This window comes from Stenella coeruleoalba, assembly GCF_951394435.1.
Source record: "Stenella coeruleoalba genome assembly, chromosome: 3".
Lineage (NCBI taxonomy): Eukaryota > Metazoa > Chordata > Mammalia > Artiodactyla > Delphinidae > Stenella > Stenella coeruleoalba.
Genome location: NC_137148.1, coordinates 74,330,894 through 74,347,239, shown reverse-complemented (window position 1 = coordinate 74,347,239; position 16,346 = coordinate 74,330,894). Strand labels below are relative to the sequence as shown.

Genomic DNA, 16,346 nt, shown 5'->3' with positions numbered 1-16,346 from the left:
AGCCACCGTCACTTTTTCCTGAACTATTTAAATGGCGTCCTACCAGGTCTCCCAGTTCCCCCTCTTGACCCTCTCAAAGTATTCTCAACTGAACAGAGAGATATAATAAAAGATAAATAGGATAATGTCACTCCTTTGCTCAAAACCCTCCAGTGACTGCCATTTCACTCACAATAAAACCTCCACTTCTCCTTCCCCATCCCTCTTTCCACACCTAGGTAACTGCAGTATCCTCCAAGCTGCCATACTGCTCTGTCCTGATTTTGATCTCCCTGTATCCTTTAATAAGGCCAGTCTTTATGAAACACTGTTTTTATCACCTCGCTTCATAACACACAATCCTTATCTCCTATCATTTCAAGTAAAAACTCCTCTGGCTCTTAAAGCCCTCCACAGTCTACTCTAGCGCTCCAAAAAAACCCCATTGCCCATTTTTTTCTCTAAAAAGCTCCATTCTCTTTAGTCAAGCCAGGAAGTCAGGCTCAGCTGTCCTCCATATTCACCCATAATCCTGCTGGCATCATTTCCTTTAGTAGGGAGCACATTTTCTTTTTTTTTTTTTCTCTATGCCTGTCTTGATCATGCACATCCTCCAAGGCTTTATTTTTTTACTTCCTCCCTAAAGCTTTCTCTGACTATCCCAGTTCTCACTGATTTACCCTGAATTCTAACACCTGTTGAATTTAGATTTTTATATTACCCCCTTTAACACAAAGATGTGCTCTCTGGAATTGGTAGCAGGTTGTTTCACCTATAAGCACCTTTTGGGCAGGGTCTGTATCTTTTGCGTTACCCACTGCAGTGCTGAGCCCAGGGAGAATGCTCAACATACGTTTATCTATTGACTCATTATAGACATGATCTTAGTGTCTAATAGTTACTGCCTTATTGAACATATGTATTAACAAGAGGCACTAAATATTAAATCAAAGCAGACCTTTTTGGAGTGTACCAGAGAAGGCACCCATGATACACAGAATAAGGAGAGTTACCACTTATTGAGTGCTTGGCAAGCATTCTACTCAGGGTTTTACGAAGTCCTCACAAAACCCTATGAGTTAGATATCATTATTGTTCTCATTTTGGTTATGAGTAACCTGAAATTCAAAGGGTTGAAGGAATTTAAGGGATTAAGGACACAAAGCTAGAAATGGGTTTCAAATACAACTGGTTTGAGAGCTGAGCCCACCACTGAGCTGACTTGCCTCCCGTAAGTCCGTTTACTGTAAAATTTGTAAGGCCCTGGACTACTATAATAATTTCAATACAAAGTTTCCAATATACTTTGCTAAGATACAAATCATATATTTTCCGTATCAGAGAACTATAGAGGCTTTGTACTTTGTTTTGTCAGATATTAGAGAAAAATAGCCAAATATACACCCATTTTCTCAATTATGCCCACTTTATAAATAGCTCTTGGCAACCCGGGGGGCCTATACTGTGAGTGCGTAGTACAATCTTCCAGTCATTCCACCACTGGGGCAAGAATTTCAAGGGTCTGCCAGTCTTACAAATTAGTCTCGGAAAGATTTGTTTTCAATAGTTGAGTTTAAAAACATTCGAAATTACATTTGCTACAGTTTGTTTAAAGCTTTTTTTTTTTCCTAGCCTTTCTGAGTTGCAGCTTAATTTTTCACTGTCTCATTTTAATTTCTCTTTCTTTCTGGATTTCATCCTCTCATTCATTATTCTTTGTCTCCTCTCTGTTTCTGGCTTTTCTTCCTGCAGCTGGGCTCTGGTTAGAAGGGGTGGACGCAGCTGCCCAACCGTTTTCACATTCTTCACTGATATGATTTCCTTGAGGTAAAACATCATTTAAGAAGTATTACTCAACAATTAAATGTTTCTGTCCTCCTCAAATTCTCTGTCTGAAAGTCTGCCAGTAAGGCCCTTTGCAGTTGTTTGTATTGGTTTGGATCCCTTCCTGTAATGCACTATTTTATTTATGCTGTGCTGCTTGGCCTTTTATGTCATATTTTATTATAGTTCTAATTTCCTCTTTCTATCTAATCTCAACCACTGACTTGGTTCCACTGTTAGCTTTCTTTTTTTTTTTTAAACGGGGAGGGCGTTCATTGACTACTTTTCACTGCTTTTTAGACTACATGTTTTGTCAACTTGATGAGCCGGTTTTCACAAGGTTTAGGGGTAATTTTGGAGGCAGGAGTTAAAATCCTCCAAGACTTAGCAAGAATCTAACTTGTCCACCATGCTCCTGGCTTGAAGCAGGGATCATTTATATTGATATCACTAGGTAAGGACACAAAGTTATGCCCACAAGACTGTGATTTGGGGTAAAACCTGAGACTATATGGTTTGAATGGTGATTCTAAACAGAAGTATCTTTTAATCTTTCAACAGTTACCTTAGACTTTTTCAGAGCAGCACTCTAGTTGAATTTTCTTTTTTTTTTTAATTTATTTATTTTTGGCTGCATTGGGTCTTCGTTGCTGCGCAGGCTTTCTCTAGTTGCGGTGAGCAGGGCTTCTCATTGTGGTGGCTTCTCTTTTTGCGGAGCACTGGCTCTAAGCATGTGGGCTTCAGTAGTTGCAGCACACGGGCTCAGTAGTTGTGCTACATGGGCTTAGTTGCTCTGCGGCATGTGGGATCTTCTCGGTCTGGGGCTCGAACCCACATCCCCTGCATTGGCAGGCATGTTCTTAACCACTGTGCCACCAGGGAAGACCTCTAGCTGAGTTTTCAAAGGAACCATTAGATATTTAAAACTCTGGTTCTTATTAATTCATTGAATAACCCTTATTCATTATGCCTAGTTTATCTTCAGATAAATAAGGATGTATCAGGGTAGTTGAATCAAATGCTGCCCTTTAACATTTATAGAAGGAAAAGGGAGAAAGTGGATCCAGGGATAATATTAATATATTTAACAACCGTGAACATCAGTGATCAGAATGGAAGCCAGTCTCAAGAAGGAGTTGGGTCTTGGAGACTCCTGACATGCTGGTACTTACACCTTGGTTGCTGAATTATTGGGAGACAAGAGTCCCAACAAAGGGCACCAGGGGGTGCATGTGGGCCACTTGACCTAGTAAGGAATTATTTTAATACTTTAATAAGCAGATACATGTCAATCTTGGGTGAGAGAGTGCTCGCAGTTTCAGTTACAGTCATCCCTTTCCAATTTGTACAATATGACAGGTGCACCCATAGACTTGGGATGGCATGTGATTTTTCATGGTGGTTCCTAGTGAAATGTGTCCTGATCAAGTTTAGATCTTTTAAAATTGAGGTTTGCAACTCTATGGGAATCAAAGCCTGTCATTGTCTACAGAAGGAAGTCTTCTTATATTTCAAAATGCATTAAACTTGCGATTGTTTTGGTTGTACCAGTTATTAAATGTATTTTTGGGAAAACCACTTAATAACTTTGATTTTCACCCTCTTCTTTTAACGGGTAAAAAGAAGGGAATTGCATAAGATGAGCTCTACGTTTCTTTTAAGATCTAACATTCTTTAATTCTATTTAAATACCAACAAAAAAAGTTCTTTTGCCTGGCATTTAATAGAGGATTGAATAAAAATTAACTCATCTTTTAGGATGTATAGGAAAAGACACAGTATGACCAACTTCAAGGGCATAAAAACCAGCCCAAATAATCGCTTATTCACATCTTTCCACAGGTTTCCAACACTCTGTTTAAAGACTATCCGACTGAAATCGTTTTTTCTCCCTTGATTTGAATACAAAAGCATATGATAACTATGCTTTTTTCTCTATATATAGCATTCAGTTATATTCTGAAACATTGCCATAGCTTTCTTGTGTTGAGGGTTCAGAAATCTTCTCTCTGCCTGATGTGGAAGACATAATTTTTAATGTTTATTTCAGATGAAAATGGGTTGAATTTTGTGGAAATTTATTCTTGAGATAGAGTTTGTCATTTCTGGAACCATGCAAAATGAGCTATTTTTTTTTTACATGAATGACACCTATGTAGTAAGTCAGAACAATTAATATGTGGTATAAACAGGCTTTACCTCAAAGAAAGAAACAAGAAAAGGTAATTTCTTCTTAAACCTTAAAAACCACTAAGCAGATAATCTGGATCACACACCAGAATTCTGTTAGCTTTTCGTGTGTCCACAGTTCTCTGAAGCACAAAAGCTAAATTGTTTAGGTCACGTGGTCCAACATCCACACTGACGACCTGTTCTACAGACAGCAGCTTTCATCCCTAATGATCACATTTTGATAATGCTCTTATTTAGAAGCTAAATCATGATCTTTCATACAAAACTAAATATATTCCCCTTAAGGTGAAGACTAATATTTTGCCTGCTCTAATTATAGTATCAGTTGTCATGCTATAGGTCCTCTATGACAGACATGCCATTAATGAGGGAAACAGCCATAAGACAATGAGTGCCTTGTTTAAGGTTAGGGTTCAGTATATTTTGATTGACTTTAGGTGTAATCCTTTTTGGTTCCAGTTTAACTGGAGTGTGTGTGTTTATTAAAGACTATACAACTAAAGAGTGAAACTAAGAACTAGAACTAGAAACCAGAAAGGGGAATTACAACAGGAAAGATTCAGCATAAAGATTTGGCCATCTACCTACCCATCCACCATTAAAGAAATATTTATTCAGGGCCTTGTATTTTCTAGACAATGTGTTCATTTTTGTGATAGTAAAGGAAAACAGATCTTGATCTCAAAAAATTCACTTTTGGGGTTACATCAAAGATAAATTATTATAATATACTCAGGTTTGTGAAACTAGAGAAACTTATGGAAAGTACAGTTGATAACAGTAAAAAAAAATTGTCTTATCTATATCAGGCAGTCATCTAAGCAATTTATATTTAATCTTTATGATACCAAGTATGAGATAGGTACTACAATTATCATTCTCATCTTACAGATTGGAAACTGAAGTATAGGAGGTTATTTGTCCAAAGTCACTCAGTGATTCTGGGTCCATTGAGAGGAATCACTTCTCAGATGGGAGATTGAGTTTTCTCAAAGAGATTGAATAGCTTCTGAGAACAGTTACAAAGGACCCTCCATATGACAACTACTGAGCCAAGTAGGTCCTTCCAAAACCATACCGTATAGGATGGTTCTGTCCAGAGTATCTAGAATATTTTGTCCAGAATATGTATTACTTACACTGCTGAACAAGGCTGCAATGGCCACTAGTCTTGATATCACATTTCTCTTCCCAGTTATGTGTATGTTACAATGAGCCATTGATTTTTAAAGTCTTCTTATTGAAAAGAGCTTACCAGCTGACAAATTTCCCCATTTTTTGATTAGCTAATCAATACTGTGTCAGTCTGGGTATTAGTCAGGTTTTATCTATATATCTATATCTATATAACTAACATGATATGTATCTATCTATTGAGAGAGAGATTTATCGTGAAGTATTAGCTCATGTGATAAAGGAGGCTGAGAAGTCCCACAGTCTCACCTGCAAGCTGGAGACCCAGGAAAGCCAATGGTCCAGTTCCAGCCCAAGCCTGAAGGCCTGAGAACTGGAGCACTGATGGTATAAGTGCCAGTCCCAAAGCAGGAGAAGACCAATGTCCCAGCTCAACAGTCAGGCAGAGAACAACTTCTCCCTTCCTCTGCCTTTTTGTTCTATTCAGGAGCTTAAGGGATTGGCTGACACCTACCCACCCTGGGGAGGGCAATCTGCTTAAGCCAGACAATTGATTCAAATTCTAGTCTCTTCTGAACACACCATCAAAGACAAACCCAGAAATTATGTTAAATCAAATATCTGGGCATCCTGTGGCCCAGTCAAGTTGACATAAAATTCACCATCCCAAGTACCAATGTGTGAAGTGTCTGATTAGTGCTGGGTTATCAGGGGCCCAAAGAGAGAGAAAGGCCCATTGCTGCTGGCAGGGGTGCAGATACTTTAGCTGACAGACCACAGGTCCATCTCTGGATGGTTCCCATTGCCCCATGTCAGAGTTTGCTGGATCCAAGAAGTGCCAGATAAACCTGTCCTTCCAGTCAGTCAAGAGAAAAAACATTAAGGAAAATAGTAATTCAGCTGGTATATGTGAAAACGATTTTTTATAAGGTTTAAAATACTGTACAATCTATTTTCCACCTAAAGTAATTAGAGGGATTATATCCAATTTTGTTGAGAATGCAGAGAAATGAATTCACTTATCACAGTTATAGGACTGTAAATTGGCACAATCTTTTGGAAGGAAAATATGCATATATTTTGACACGATAAGATATAATAGATGTGCGCAAAGATAAGCGAACAGTTGTTAATTATAGACACTTCATTGTAAAAAAAAAAAAAATTGAAAAAATTTACCTGGTGATAGGGGATTGGCCAGATAAATTATGTTACATCTAAACAATGGGATACTATGTTACATCTAAACAATGGGATACCATTTAAATATCACATTGTGGGAAGATTATTTATTGAAATAGGGAAAACGATACTATTTAGTCTTGAGCGAAAAAAACACACTACTAATATATTAGTGTATTATTAGTATGTTAAAGTTAAATATGTTATAGTATTATACAGTATACTTTTATAAAGAAAGGTCAGTATATATGTATATAACATAAAATATAAGTGTAAAATTATGTATAAATATGTGTACATATATAGACACATTCAAGAAGACTATAATCTAATATTTTACTAGTAATGGAATTAGAATTTTGAAAACGTTTCTTATTTTCTGCATTTAGCATGAGTTGTGAAATTAGGAAGAAGCTAATAATTATTACATAGATTATTGTTAGGTAGAGAGAAATCCAAATAAAATAAAATAAAATTTATGAATCATTAAATTGCTTTTTAATTATTATTTTTAATGAACCTGGTCCTTCTCCAGATTTGAGCTCTACTTTGCCCACACCATTTACCTGTTCTTGGGCTAATGCCCTTCCTAACTAGTTTGATAAGGATTCCTAACTTCTTTAATAAGGATTATTATGTGTTTTTTACTTGTTTTAACTAGTCTACATTTTCATCATCATTTCACATATGAGAAAAGAGTTCATAACTAATAAGGGGCAGTCCTTTTGTGTTGGCATTAGTTTCATTTCAGTATGATCTAGGTCAAAATGAGGCTGAGGCTGGGCCACAGGTGTTGGGCTAGTTGCCATAGTTTCTGCTAAGATTTAAAAAGCATGAGATTTTTCACATATAAAAAGTCAGATATGGGGGTTTTGTTGAAAAACAGATAGCTCTCACAATGCAGAGTTTGAGTTCCTACCAGACGGTGACGGGCTGGAGACGAGCAGCCGCTGTCCTCTGAAAATGGCACACGTGATCCAGCTTGCCATGTCCCACCACTCCACACTTCATACTTGGCTGAAATATCTTGCCTAAATTTATAGGCATTTCAGTTTGCTATCCATATTTGAATCATCCCTGTTTTCACCACATTTAAGGATGAGGTTGAAAGAATTGAGTGTTCTTTTTACTGTCTTAAGTAAATCATCTAGATGACAATTGAACCTCTAATTTCAGGGTGTGTTTCTTTTTATTTCCCCAAAAAGATGAGGGTGGGAGAGAGAGAGAGAGAAAACAAAGTGCATAAGAAAGGCATTTGTCAGAGGAAAGCATGAAATGTGAAGGAAACTGGTATTTGTAAGATTTTGTTTTTTCTGGTTTACAACTTTATCAGTGCCCATACAAAATTACTTTATTTGTATCTGAAGTGTTCAATATTTATTCAGTTTGTGCTTTAAAGTAAATACTTGAGCCTTTTTTTCCCTAACTGCTTTTGTGTATAGGAGCAGAAAAATAATGGAACATTAAAAGGAAACTAGCTTTGCAAATTTACTGAAATGAAAAACAGAAAAGCAGATTAGCTGGGAGTACTCCAAGGGGGCAATGATGCTGTGGCCTGTCAGGACATTGAGGCATTAACCAATGTGCAATTAAAAAAATAAAACCTGTGAGGAGGCAATGCAGGAGAATAAAAGCCTATTAGAGCGCTCCTAAGAGTTGAGACTCTTGCCAGCACAGCCATCTGTCAAGAGATTATGGAGAGGAAAATTTCCGCAGGAATTTTCCCTTGGGACCAGATGAAGTGCCAAGAAAAGGTGTGTGGCATCAGGAGTGAGGACAAACTCTGAGAGTCTTCCGCAGTGCTTATCACAGACAGAGAGGGAACCATCAACCCACTGGGTCTGAGAGAAGAGAAGACAGTGCAGTCTCTGTATTGTTTTTGGCCAGAGAACCTAGTTTGTCTTAACAAGAGGTCATGAAAACCAGTGTCTTTTAAGGTAAGTTAAACTGTGTTGTATTGAATCCTAAAATTTTTCTGTGATTCAAAGACAATGAAGTAATATGTTGAACTTTGCATACTAAGGATTCTAATACAAAAATGAATGTGAAGTTTGAGTCAAATTGCAGAAGGTGATCAAAAAATACTTGAGCAAAAATGAGAATGTCATTTTTTTTAAAATTTGAATCTTTGGAGTTTATGAAAATACCCAAGACATTTACTTACATGAAATGTTGTACTAAAATGCTCTTTTCACTTATTTCTTCCAAGTAAATGCTGGGTGATGGACTCATGAGTGTTTGCCTCTAGAGAATTCAGTTCATGCCATGCTGTGAAATAATTAAAAACCATACAACCATGAAAGTTACAAGAGTTAATAATAGGGACAAATATTTCATAAAGTTCCTGGAATCATGTCAGGAAAAGATAGTTTAATTTTTAATTCTGAGTAGACCTTAGTTCGTTCCCTGACCTATGTTCCCATATAGTACATTTTGTGTTTTTAACAATATTTATTCCCCATTTTCTTTGTGATTAATTTTATTTTTCTTTTTTAAGATAAGAAAATATGTTGATTATAAAGATGAAATAAAAAGACCACAGATTTATGGTCTAGATTACAAGATAAACATGCATTTTTTATTTCAAATTTTTTAAGTCAGAAAAAGAGTTATCTTTTTAAATGACAAGAAAATAAACATGTAAGAAGATAGGTCCCATGCTAATTTAGCAAGTATTTTTAAACCTATAGTACTGATAAGAAATTGTCAATCAGAAATTGGGACTAAATGTAGTTTAATTCAATTTTATATTATCTTGATCAAAATAGAGACATTTCATTTATCACATTGGTTACTTAGAGAAATGGATATGAACAGACATAAATATAAATGCTAAACAGTGGTAAGAAATAATCTTATGGGAAAGAACACCAAGTCCAAGAAAACAGTGCAAATTCTGAGGGATCACAGTGATCCAGTGTTAATGCTGGCCCTGTGCCCATATCAGATTATTGTGTCTGTAACTGGAGAGAAATTATCATGTGAATTTAAGTCAAATTATCCTATGAGTTCAATTATAGTGGAAAATTTTAATAACCCAGGTTTTTGAATCTTCCTTTCTCTCTTACAAAAGAACAGTTTTGCCTGAATCATCAGCATATTGTTTACATTCTTTTTTATTTCATTATTTCATTCAATCTTCCGTTCACTTTTCCATTTAACCAATATTTAGTGAGCGATGTTCAGGTAGAGGGCATTATCGGACTAGGCATAAAAGTAATGAATGGATGTGGTCCCTACTCTCAAAAGGCTTACAGTCCAACACATGGCATATAACTTCTCCATTCAGCTTCAAACTAATTTGAAAACCAAAACTTAACCTCATGTTGTTGAAGTAATATTTAAGACTAACCAAAGTTAAGGCTAACAGAAGTTAAGTGACAGCAGTAGGAAGTATCTGTGTTAGTAATGTAATTCAAGACTTTCAGTGTATTGATTTTATTTGTACTTCAGTATTTAAAATTTTTTTTAATTAGTAAGGACTGAAATAAGCATTTTTTACTCTGCTCTTGGATTTTCATTAAGTATAGTTTGAGGTTCTTTACTTTAGAAAATGTGGAATAGGTTAATTCTACACATAGAAAAAGGGAATTCCTGTTCAATAAAAAGTAGACAAAGTATACTGGGATATTGACAAATACTGCATCTCATTTGTGGTCAAAGTTATCTCTCTGCATCTAGGGATACATCTCTGTATATTAAGTGTATTTGAAATTAGAGATTAGATTCTTACCTGCTATATCCACTCTTGTTCCCAAGATTGATTTGGGGGTATATGCATTTCAAGCATTTTTTGGCAATATTACAATAGTTGGTCCTGAACAAAAGTGATATTTAAGTTTTGAGTTATGGAGATCATCTCTGGGATCCTTGCCAGAAATAATGAAGTTCTCGTTTGGATGAGTGGGTCTGGAAACTGTCACCTCAAATAAAATGCGTTTTATGATAGAGTGCGATTGCCATATTTTTTCAAAATAATGAAATACTAAGTTTAATAGTCAGTATTTTGATAATGTAACGTATGTACAGTAATATGAATATAACATTCTTTTCATAGAGAATGGATTAGTCAAAAGGGAGCAAGTTGGAATCATGTAACCATACAACTGTTAGGAACAAAATCTGGGGCATTAAAATAAAATCATAGTTCAAAGGCCTATGAGTAAAGAGAGCAACTGATTGCTTTTGACTTTTTTTTCTTTCGGGTAAAACGTATAGTAGGTTTCTAGTTAAGAGTTTGATGTTTTTAACCTCATTTATTGGTCACAAAACATGTTCTTGTACTATATATTTTTGAATATTTGTCCCCTTTTGTCTCTGCTGAGCGCATAGTGGTGGAGGGCTCATTGTTTTGGAGGCTGCCTGATGATTGAGGGAGTCCTAGTCTCCTCCCCGCCTCACTAGCACCTGATTGCTTTATATCCAGAAAGTGGTAGATCAACTTCTCTTCAGATTCAGTAAATCACGGGAAGTAGTGCAGCATTATCTTTAAGCGTGAGGGGCTAATATCAAACTTGTTGGGTTTCAGTCTTGACTTTTCTAATTACTACTTTGTGAGGGCAAGTCTCTTACCTACTTTTGCCAGCTGTAAAATGGGCATAAAAATGGCACTATTATTATTGTGTGGATCAAGTGAGATAATGTACATACAGTGCTTACCATGTTGTAAACTCTCACAAATATTAGCGATGATGATGGTGATAAGAGTTTGAAGAGATTCAGACCTTCCCAGTGCCTTGTTTGAATTCTTGCACTAGCCTCTAATGGTGTCCAGTTTGTGGTATCTTTATTGCATCCCATGCAAGTTGCCAGACTTTCTCAAAAGCGCAAATCTGATACTATTACTTTCCTAAAGTGGCTCTCCGTTACCTTTGGCTAAAGACTCATACTTGCTAGTGTGGACTACGAGACTCCTCTGTCACCCTCTCTGCAGTTTCTCACACCTCTGAGTCTTGGCACATACTGGTCCCTCTGCCTGGAACCCTTACTCCTGTTCCTTACCTGCCTAATTTGAACTTAACCTTCAACACTCAGCTAAAGCCGTCAGGAAGACTATTCTGACCCCACCTTCACCCACCCCTCTTTATCCTCAGGACTGTACATGTTTCTAGTCTGTCAGCTTGTCATTTCCTTCAAAAGACTGTGAACTATTTGAGAACAGGGGCTATATTTTTTTCATTAACCCAGAATTTAGTACAATTTCTGTGACACAGAAGATGTATAATAAATGTTAATAGGTTGAGTGAATGTTCTGGTGAGCAGGCGAGGAGCCGTGATACTTCTCCTTTTATGACTGTGTTTATCTTCTGGGTACTGATGTCATGCAGAGGTACTGATATAAACACATGTCTCCGTGAAAGGCAAGGCAAGAATGGCCAAAGTACACTCTGTGAACATGCTTTTGCGTCTCTAAAAACAATCTTACTTTATCCTTTTTTGCTGCTGAGCTGGAATAAGAGAACCAGATAGAGTGCTTTTAATCTGAAACGTAAGTTTTAAACTGTACATTGACAGTAAAGAACGAATTATTTTTGTTGAAATTTTTGATCAAACTAGTTGGGCTAATGTATCACCAGAGTGTTGGTCAGAAACTTCTGGATCTGTGTTGTTCACCCCTCTCTGTAGAGTTTATTTAATCTTGTGATTGGAAGTCAAGATTGCAATAGTTCTTAGAATGATTATATCAGTATAGATGTAAAGATGTGGTCTTAGGAAATAAGATTCATACCCTAAAAATACTGTATTAAGCTATTAGTGTCATTAGGAATAAATTCAAAATGTTTATGGAAACAATTGAGCTATTTTATGAGACTCAAATTCTATGTTTTGCTGACATTTTGACAATGAATTGGGATTTTAATGCAATTTGTATATTTTTGAATAAGCAAATAGAGAAGACAGGTACAATCCCTCTCCCTTCTTCAAATGGTGAGCTGCTTCTAGATGCTCCAGTTTTGCATTTCCTGCCCTTTGAAATAAACTGTTTCAATCTGGAGCAAGAGCCTCTATGCCCAGGTTCCTGCCCTTTTCTCTAGCACCCGTTAGGGGGTCTCTGCCACTGCTGTTATAACTATTAGAAGAGCAGAAGAGGGAAAATATCTCATCACTGGCATGTGCTCACTGCTGCATTTCTCATTCTGCTGCCAGCTTCCACTCATCGGCCCCTTCTCTTTCTTGGCACCCATATTGGAAGTGACCCTGCTTGGAGTCTCGCTTTCAAGGTTCCATATCTGTAGCACTGTGCAGTGAACCAAGACTCAGCACCAGCTAGTTGCATGGGTCTTGTCCTAATGTGAAACTTGTCAGGTGGCTGTGCTATCTCCAGGGTTTTCTTTGTTGACCCTTAATATGAAAGCAAGTTGTGGCCAAGCTGGTTTGGAATGAGAATATCGCAACCCCAAACTTAACTGCTCTGAGAATGAGTTATACCAAAGTAATAATGAGTTATAATCAAACTATACTACCTTCTGATGTAACCATTTAGTTTTCCTTCTATCCTTTACTCTTTATGGTCTACTCAGAAGGGTGCCAAAGGCTACTTTTTATTTTTTCTTTCAGCAATATGGACTGAAGGTCTATTGTGCCAACTAATATTTTAAATTAAAATTTTACTCCTTGGGTAAATGAGTCTACATGTGAATTCTCTAATTGCTTCTTTGTGTTTCCAGGACCTGGCATAATCCTTGGCACGGAGTAGATATTTAATCCTTGTGAATATTTGAATGCGATACTAAATAGAGTTGGAGTGCCTAGTATATATTGGCAACTTGGAGAAACTGTATAGATTCTACTTCACTTTTAGGAAGACAGATGAACTGGCATCAGAAAATAGCTGAGAGACCATTGGATTTCTCAGAGATTTTCACGAAAGGACAGTCACAGGAAGGAGCCCTTAAGGCCCGTTATGAGACCTCACAAATCATCACTTTTTAAAGCCCACTTCAAAGGTTATACAGGAACACAACTGGTAGGGGGGGACCGTGGAATTCCATGGACTACAAGTCAACAATGCCTAGGGAAAATATCTAATAAAATACTAATTTTGAAACTGTTTTATGTAGTTGAGAAGTCCAGATTAAAAGAATAACAATCAAATGGAAACTGAATTAATTGACAGATTTCATCTATGTATATAATTCAGTTCCTGTGTCTATTCTTGTTTCAATAGCAGTTTCTCTGCTGCCATTCTTCACAACATTGCTGCAATAAACACCTTACTATTGTCTGAGTTCTGCAAAGTTGTATACAATATAATTTCTGGTACATGTATGCATGGAATTCCTTTATTACTAACAATGAACACAATGGAAGTCTACATTTATATAATAGTTTATATTTTATTAGTTATAAATGTTAGCAACGTGAGGGACCTTAGCAGGTCTAAACAAATTTGCTCATTTGATAGATGAGGGAACTGAGTCATAAAGTGATTAACTTATTTTTTTCCCCCATGGAAAAATTAACCAAAAATTGTCATTCAAAGTTATGTTTTCTATTATATGAAAAGTGATTGTCAATGAGACGCTCAAGGTCAAGGTTGATATCTGGCTTTATCTTCTTTTAAAAATGAATTTAATGACTTCATTAAAATCTAGGGATATATAAAAGGCAGCAATACTATCACTCCATTAACAGAGATTTACTTATCAGGATTTCAAACAAGGAATTCATCAAGCTAAAATTCTTTCCAGAGAACAGAACTGTCCTATATTCAGGGAACATGAGGCCCATATCTTCTGTCATGCCCTTGAAAATTCTGACAACATACTCTAAAATGGCTGCAAGAGGCTGCTTTCTGTCTCAGCTGGCTCAAGGTATAGAAACTCTTTGGAGGGCCAATATGCTTCGAGCATCCTGGCATGTCTGTTCTGAATCAAGCTTCCATATTCCCAAGTTAACCTACCTAGATATCCTTAAGGCTGTTTATCCTTCTAGGTGTCCTTAAGGCTGAGAACTGGCCTTTAGAGGAGAGTCATCTCCCACAGCGGCTCAAGACCCAAGGCTATTCAAGAGAAAAGGCAGAAACAAGTACAGGAAAATAGTGAGTAACGCTTTGGTACACACTCACATACATACACACACACACAAGCAGTTTACAGAGAGAGCAAAACATACCATGGCAGTGACTTCTTTATCTTGAACAAAGAACTAAGTTCTTTAAAGAAAAATGGCATAATTAGAATAAAACTGTCTTGACTCAGAGAATCTATGGTCCTGTCAAATTAGCCTTTCTGATCCTTGAACTTGCCGAATTTGTCTTTGTTTCAAGACCTTTGCATCAACTATTCTGCTACTTGAAATGCTCCCCCTTTATGTTCATGTGACTGACTTCTTGTCATCATTTGTAATTTTCAACTTAAATATCAACCTCAGAGAGGCTTTTCCTGACCATTCTAAGAAAGGCAGCCTATTACTGCCTGACATCACCCTATTTTAATTCTTTGCATTGCATTATGCTCATCAATAACTAATATTTTTTATTGTTTACATTAAAATGTGTATTCTATCTTCCCCCTTACCTTGGCATAATATAAGACCCCACGAGGGCAGAATCTTGCTTGTTCCTTTATATTCCTCGCTTGACACCTAACAGATACCCAATAAATATTTACTCAGTGGATAGCTTTTTCATCACCAGAGATTAAAAAGTTGAATTATAACTGGTGTTTAATAAAAAGTTGTTTAACTGAATTTGAGGACTAATAATAGTGGAGGGAATTCCAATAAAGTTATCTCTCTCACAATTTTCTTTGACATTTTCCTTCCATTTACTAATTTGGGGTGAAATGTCCTTGATAGTTTGCCTTAGATATGAAAAAAAATCAAAATACTTGATACAAATTTTGGTGAGATTTAGCATTATACTGAAGTTTGATTTTAAGGCAGAGATGGTTTCAATATATTTCACAATTGATTAACCAATCAACCAGAATACATTGAAGGGTCAGGTTTATGAGATTCCTTTACTTTGTATTTATGTGTAGGCTTTTAGATGAGGAATATGTTTAGACTAAAAGTATCATGCCGTTATTTTTATTACAATGTGTGGCGCAGTGCTGTTTTCTTTAGTTCTGTTACTTATGTTATTTACTTCTGTTGAAAAACAATGACAGAGGGACACCACTAATTTTAATACAGAGTTTAGTAATGATGGTTTTGTGATGGTAAGCAGAATCAATGACAAGCAAAGTAACTTATTTTCATACAAAACTAAATTATAATTGCCAGATATTTATTTATTTTATTTTGGCAAGTCTAGTAATCTTCTAAAATAACCTGTTTGATAATATTCTGTTAAGAGCACATCAAGAGCACGGGGTGACAACTGATTCCAAAAAGTATTGTGTAATTTACTTTAATATGCTGACAACAAATCTGTACCGATTTATGAGAACACTGGATGCAGATGAAAGCCCAAGAAATGAAAAGGGCGTATTTCGGTAACTATAACACACCCCATTATCAAACCTGAGACTGAGATTGGCACGTACTAAAAAATGTTGCTATCTCTTAATCTGCCACTCCAGCATGTTTCAAAAAATTCCATAACCAATAACTGGGTCTCCCAAAACATACTTCCATACTTCCCTTACTGCCTAAAACATTCAGTGCGTCTGTGACGTGGTCCTGATGCTGTGGTTTTTGCTTGAGCATGACGAAAACCACGTGAGATGCCTCTGTCCTCCAGTGCATCCTGGACCCTGCTGTCCTGCTGGATTTTGCTGACATCAAACGGAGTCCTTAGGGTTCAGAAAGGCTGGGCAGGTGCACCAGACACATCAGAGGCAAATATGTAACAGCACGGAGCATTTCTGCTTGGCTTGTTGGGTTTGACATGCCAAAATAGCCCAGAAGGAATAGTAGTGCCTTTTGAAGTAGCTGAGATGCTTCCCCGATGTCACTTCTCTGAGTTTTAGATCAATGCCTGGAAGATGAATCAGAGCATGTGAGAAGAGTCACCGAGGGGAAATGTGTTGGAAAGCTTGCAGGAGTGAAGCACCCAAGCCCAGAGGAAAGGTGGGGTGAGATGTGCA

General features: G+C 36.7%; 1 long non-coding RNA gene across 2 annotated transcripts in view; it reads left to right on the top strand.

Moving 5' to 3' along the window:
• Window positions 1-16,346, top strand: part of LOC307185023 — a 177,380-nt gene that overhangs the window by 8,009 nt on the left and 153,025 nt on the right. Inside the window, exons 1-2 of one of the 2 annotated variants that reach the window (XR_013827850.1) lie at window positions 7,249-8,249; window positions 14,248-14,353. This is a non-coding gene — a long non-coding RNA (uncharacterized lncRNA). Of the gene's footprint in view, window positions 1-7,248; window positions 8,250-14,247; window positions 14,354-16,346 lie in introns of those variants that run through there. The other variant, XR_013827849.1, reaches the window with a different exon arrangement.